Raw genomic sequence first — 6,358 nt, 5'->3', positions numbered from 1 at the left:
ATACTGTCCTGGACAGCCCCAGGGACAGCCTTTGCTCATGGGACGTGTTTCCCAAGCTCATCCTGCATGGAAAAGACTCCCTTCTCCTGCACTGTCCTTTGATTTGGTGCTTCAATGCTCCTTCCCTGTTTCCTTGCTGGTGGCATCCCCATTCCACACTGGAACCTCATTTTATGTGACTTAATTATAGATCAAACGCTCCTCATGCCCAGCACTGTTGATTCAGGTAATTTAGACCTTTATGGTGATCTCCTTGGAAAGCAACGTGTTTTTCCTCCTCTGTCTGGCAGTTTAGTCACTGCCTTGTCTGTCTCACAGCCATTCCCCAATTAAAACGATGCCAGACTCATCCCAGATAGCTCCGGATTCACAAAGCATTTGCATATTTTGCATAAATGTAATTGCAGCTGTTTTTCTGTGTGTTTTCAGATTGTGCCACAGGTCTGGTTTGAATCTCTCCTTGAGAATGAAACCCTGCTTTAGGTGAGAGCCCAATGAGGTCACAAACCCTGTGTGGCACCAAGTTTTTCAGTTTTTCAGTCAACATTCGGCATTTTATTCCAGAAACACCTTCTGGTTTATAGTTTATTGTGTCACTACCTTCACCTTCTGTAGAATCTCCAAGTACATTTAACAACCAAAATCAGAATTTTTAAAAAATGTGGGGCTTTTTTCCAAGTCAGCTTCACATTTGAAGCCCTTTCTGGGAATAATTTCCCCCTTAACCCTCAGAGCAACTTCTGTCAAGTCTCAAGGAGCAGTTTCCCCTTCCCTTTTTCCAACAGGGAGCTGAACTCTGTTTCTCCGTGGAAATAAAACATTCAGCAGCTGGGGGTGGATACAGGCTACTGGGCAAGTTGCTTCCCTGGCCTAATTAGGGCTGGAATGCGCTCCAGTTTTATGTCCTGTCACCACAATTTGGAGGTCAGAATGACCACTGGTAATATCCAGACAACTCTTTCCTTCCTGGAAAGGAATGGGAGCAATTGGGAACTCGGGAGTTGGTGGCGTCCCTGCAATTGCTTGGACACCTAATTTCAGTTTATTTATGGCCATAGCCAAACCCAGAACTCCAAATGCTTCTTTCAGGTGGTGCAGCCAACAATCATTTCTGCTCAGCTGGGATAATTTGAGTGGGTAATTTTGGCTAACCAAGGGGAGGAAGTCTCCAGCTTCAATTTTTCCACCCCAAAACATTTCTGAGGAGAGAAATGTTTCATTTTATTCATTAAAGCAGAGCTTAGCACTTCGTGACTGCAGCAAAACAAGAATTAAACTGACCATGAAGGGATAAAATGATTCGAGCAGTAATTCAATCCCCAGACTGGGGATTTTATTTTGAGAATTATTTTAAGATTTCAATTTGGAGAAGAACAAAACTAATTGGGAATGCATCCTATGATAATTGAGGCAGAAGAAATGATCAGTTCCAGGATGTGATCCGTTCCAGGCCAGGCTGGATATTGAGCAACCTGATCCAGTGGGAGGTGGCCCTGCCCATGAAAGGGGTTGGAACGAGATGATCTTTAAGGTCCCTTCCACCCCAAACCATTCCGTGATTCCACAACCGATGGGAATTCTTTTATAAAGTATTTTTTTAATCAAAAAAGGACATTTCACTTGAAGCTTCCTCCCAGCAGTATCAGAACCTCCATCTCTCATTTACCTTCATCCCATATTCCCAAGCCTCAGAGGTGTCTGTCTGCAGCTCCCCGGGGCTGGAGAACAATTGAAGCTTTGGCTTCTTGAAAGGGAAGAACTTCAAAGTCAATCCCAAATATTCATTAATGGTTGAGACACACAAAGTGCATCAGCCATGGAAATATTGCAGCCACAATGCAAAATTGGGATGGTTTTGTCACTCGGGCAGTAACGTCAGCTGAAATTTGGTTACTCCCTGGGCAGACAACATTTGACAGCATCAGAACCCAGGGTTATTAATTTTTTCATTAAAAAGTTGTTTTGTGTGTTGTAACAACCTCCCACAAAGCCCCTGGAACAGATCCAAGGCTACTTGGGATTCTTACGACGATTTCACGCAGCAGCACTGGGAACAAAGTGAGGTGGGAATGGAGGGGTTCCAACAGGGCCCCGCTCAGGTGAGACCCCACCTGCAGAGCTGCCCCAGCCCTGGGGCCCGGCACAGGGAGGACGTGGAGCTGCTGGAGAGAGTCCAGAGGAGGCTCCAGGATGGGATCTGAGGGATGGAGCAGCTCTGCTGGGAGGAAAGGCTGGAAGAGCTGGGATTGTTCAACCTGGAGACGAGAAGCTTTGGGGTGACCCAACTGTGGCCTTCCAGGACCTGAAGGGGCCTACAAGGAACATGAGGAGAGACAATTCTCAAGGACCTGGAGTGCCAGGACAAGGGGGAATGGGTTCAGACTGACAGAAAGGAAATGTAGATGGGATATTGGGAAGGAATTGTTCCCTGCGAGGGTGGGGAGGCCCTGGCACAGGTTATTCCATGGATAAGCACCCCTGGAAGTGTCCAAGGCCATGTTGGAGCAGCCTGGGATAGTGGAAGGTGTCCTTGCCCATGGCAGGGCTGGAATGAGATGATCTTTAAGGCCCCTTCCATCCCAAACCATTCCATGGATTCCTGTAACCCCTCCTCACACACTGATGGGCAATCACTGTGATAACACCAGCCCACGGAATGGATTTGTGAATCCCAGGGAATGGAGTTTATTTGCCCCTCCCTGCATCCAGGTTATTCCATCCATTTAACAGAATTTATTCCATTAAATTTATTCCATTCCTGGGATTTAACATGGATGCAGTGTTGCAAACAAAATTTTTTAAAAAAAAGCCTTACGAGGCCAAGAATCCTGACCTCATTAGGAGCTGATTACTGGAATGACAGCTGAGCTTTGATCTGTTTATCTTTAAGGGCTTTTGTTGCTCAACCCGCCACGGGTGTCCGAAGCCAATTCCATACTCGGGATAATGACACATTAATGAGTACCTGGGACTGGGACGTTTGGTGCACGCAGGATGAGCAGCTCTGCTGTAAGAGTCGCCGCCTCGGGGCTCTCCCCGTCACACCTCGTCATTTAGAGGGATTTAAAGAGAAAAAAAAAAAAATTACTGCTCTATTGAAGGAGCAAACCAGGAGCAGGTAAACAGCTCCAGGCAGGAAATCTGGCTGTAGGGAAGGGCAGAGCTCAGGGGGCACTGGGCACTTTCCCTGACTCGTCCCCTGGGCTGAAAGCTGCAGTTTTTTGCCAAAACAGCCCCAAAATAAGCTTGGGGATGAGGTTTTTTGTCAGCCTTGGTGCAGCTCTTCACCCTGGCAGAGCTTTAATTGGGAGTGATGCCCAAAGAGGCATTTCAGGCAGCAACCGAAGCCCGAGGGCACAGTGGGGGTGGCCAGAAATGGCCTTTTTGAAAGAATGAGAAATAAAACCCCAATTTCTGTGGCAGAACCATTCCCTCAGCCTTTCCTACGTCCCGCTGATCCTCTCGGAGCCTCCTCTGGACTGGCTCCACCAGCTCCAGGTCGTCTCTCAAGTCCTCCCCCAGGGCTCCAGGGTCACATCACCCCATAAATACGGAGAAGGAATTGGGGTTTTTCTGCTCCTTAATTTTAGCGCTCCTTCCTTCCAAAAAATCTGGGCAGGAGGTGCCATTTTGCAGCAGAGCCTCATCATTCCTGCTTGGAGAAGGTTTGGAGCAGGGAAAATTCCCTCCCTCGCCCCCACCTCCCCACTGCTGGGGCACCCCGAAATAAGCGGGAATATTGGGAGATTTCAGGAGGAAAAGGGCTCATGCTCCATCCCCTTTCCCTGAAAATCATTTAATTTCCCCTTTTTATTCCTATTTCCCCTCCTTTAGCAACTCATCCCGTTTAAAAGAATGAGAAATAAAAAAAAGGCCCCTCCTTGGAATTATTCCTGCAAAAATGGGTGACTCTGCAAAGTTCCCAAGGCAACGCCAGTCCCCGGGAACGGCCCCAGGAAGTTTCAGATTAAAGGATTTCCAAGCTCTTTGCAAACTCTCATTAATGATTTATTCATGTAAAACACTCATTAGCAGCTTTTAGGGATCCAGCAGGATTGCAGAGCTCTGAAAGGGAGTCACAAAGTCACCCTGAAGGACGTGGCAAGGTTGTTAATGGGCATTCTCTGGTCATAAATAGATATTTTAAATATATCTATAATAAATATATAATATTGATACTTAGAAATAAGAATAAAATATTGTAAATAATATAAATGATAAATATTAATTATACGTATTAGAAATAATATTGTATTAGAAATACATTAAGTTTATAATAATACTTATTCTAAATATAATATTAATAATTATAAATATTTTCTCTGGTTTGATTTTGATTTGAAAACTGGTATTTTACTTCTGCCAGATTTCCCAGAACAGGCAAATGCTGGAATTTGTTCCAGAGAAAACCTGGATGTCCTTGGACAGCACTGATTTCTCAGGAATTACACAAAAAGGGAATAATTGTTAAATCAAAATGTGGAGATCACTCACGGTTAATTTTGGATTTAAGGAAAGGTCTCACAGCTGAATTTTTCAGATTGCTATAAAAATAACAAATAAAAACCCTTTATTAAGACTTAATAAAGATTTTGGGGCTTGGCAGGGGAATGATTTGAGCAGAGAATTTGGCTTTCCAGTTTGATTCTGAGCCTCACAGTCCAAAAAAGACAATTATTCTGGAATTCTAGGATAGAAAACATCCCTGATGAGGGAACCTGAGCAGAGTGGGAAGGTCAGAGAATGCAAACGAGGCTGCTGGTGTGACCCACACCGAGAGAACGCAGAACTCAGTCCTGAAAAATTAACCTGGAATTAATTAGGACCTCACGCACACACAAAAGGCTGCGTTAATATTTCAATTAATTGAAGAAAATTCCCGCAGCTTCACCCTCCTGTTTTTATTTATTATTATTATTATTATTATTATTATTATTAATTTGCTTTGTTCCCCCCCTCTTTAGCTGTTAAAAAGCAGATAAATCCACACTGATACGATTATTCCTTGGGAACCAAGTCTTTCCTAAGGGATGATTTTTGAGGAAGGAGTTTCATTAAAAAGGAATTATTTGCTGACTGGGGATCATTACCCCATCGTGAGCAATTTGCAGGGCCCCAGTAATTGCAGATTTCTTAAGCGGCAGCTTTAGGTTTCGAAAGACATAAACAAAGGCCTGGATTAATTAGGGATTGGGCCTTAAAGGCTTTAAGCACCTTTGGAAAACTCAGCTCTTTTTTTTTCTTTTTGCGTGATGGAGAAGGGAAAATGGAAAGAAATCCAAGTTCGCTGTTCATTCTGAGGGGGATATTAGGGAAAATTTGTTCTGTGTGAGGGTGGGGAGGCCCTGGTGCAGGTTTTCCAGGGAATTGTGGATTGTCCATCCCTGGAAATGTCCAAGGCTGGCTTGGGCAGGGCCTGAAGCCACCTGGGATAGTGGAAGGTGGGAATAAAATGATTTTCAAGGTACTTCCTACCCAAACCATTCCATAATTCCATAAAACAACACATTGGGAGAACGTGACTATAAAGGGCACTTCTAAAACAGAATAATTTGTTAAAACCCAGGGCCGTGTTCACTCCCCGCGCCAGAGATTTCCGGTGTCAAACTGGAAAAGCCATTTCAGGACTCGTCCAAAAGCGCTCCCAGCCCCTCCCTTCATCCCCGCCTGGTGTTTCCAGGAGGTTGGAACTCCCACTCCTTTCTTTCCCAGCTCCAATCCGCCGATTCCTGGCTGTAGGGACTTCTCCTGTGCCCCACGGATCCAATGGAATGGCAGCCAAGGCTTCCGAGAGCTGCTGGAATTGCGGTGGCTGGGAAGGTGATAAATGTCAGCCAGGAGGGCCCGCTTCACTCCAGGCTCTTCCAGCTGCTCCCAGGGTGACCTCTGACAATTCATTTGCCTCCCGTGCTTCCCTGCTAAACCCAGATAATAACTGGAATTAAAATCTGCCAAAGGCAACGGAAAATTCGGCTGCGAGGGAAGGGCGAAGGAGCTTTTTGTAGAGGGCCCAAAAATGCAGAGAGAGCAGAAATCCCCAGGAGTCCCGAAATGTTCTGCGGCGCAAGGGGCTGGAAAAGGGGAATGGAATGAACACGGAGCACTGAGCAGTGTCTGGGGGAGGGCTCACAGAATGCCAGCATCACCTGGCAGCACCTTGTGTGAATTTTATGTAGATACAGTTAATTGTTATCTTTACAAAGAGTGTTAAGGGGTTAAAGGGCAAGAACCAAATCTTCATATGTGGATTCTGAAAGAAAATAAGAGCTAAAAATATAAAAAGACAGAAATATAAAAATATAAAATTATAAAAATATAAAATATATAAATTATAAAAATATAAAAATATAAAATATAG

Source organism: Corvus brachyrhynchos, unplaced genomic scaffold (assembly GCF_000691975.1).
Source record: "Corvus brachyrhynchos isolate BGI_N302 unplaced genomic scaffold, ASM69197v1 scaffold350, whole genome shotgun sequence".
In the NCBI taxonomy this organism is placed as follows: domain Eukaryota; kingdom Metazoa; phylum Chordata; class Aves; order Passeriformes; family Corvidae; genus Corvus; species Corvus brachyrhynchos.
This window is presented reverse-complemented; position numbering follows the sequence as displayed.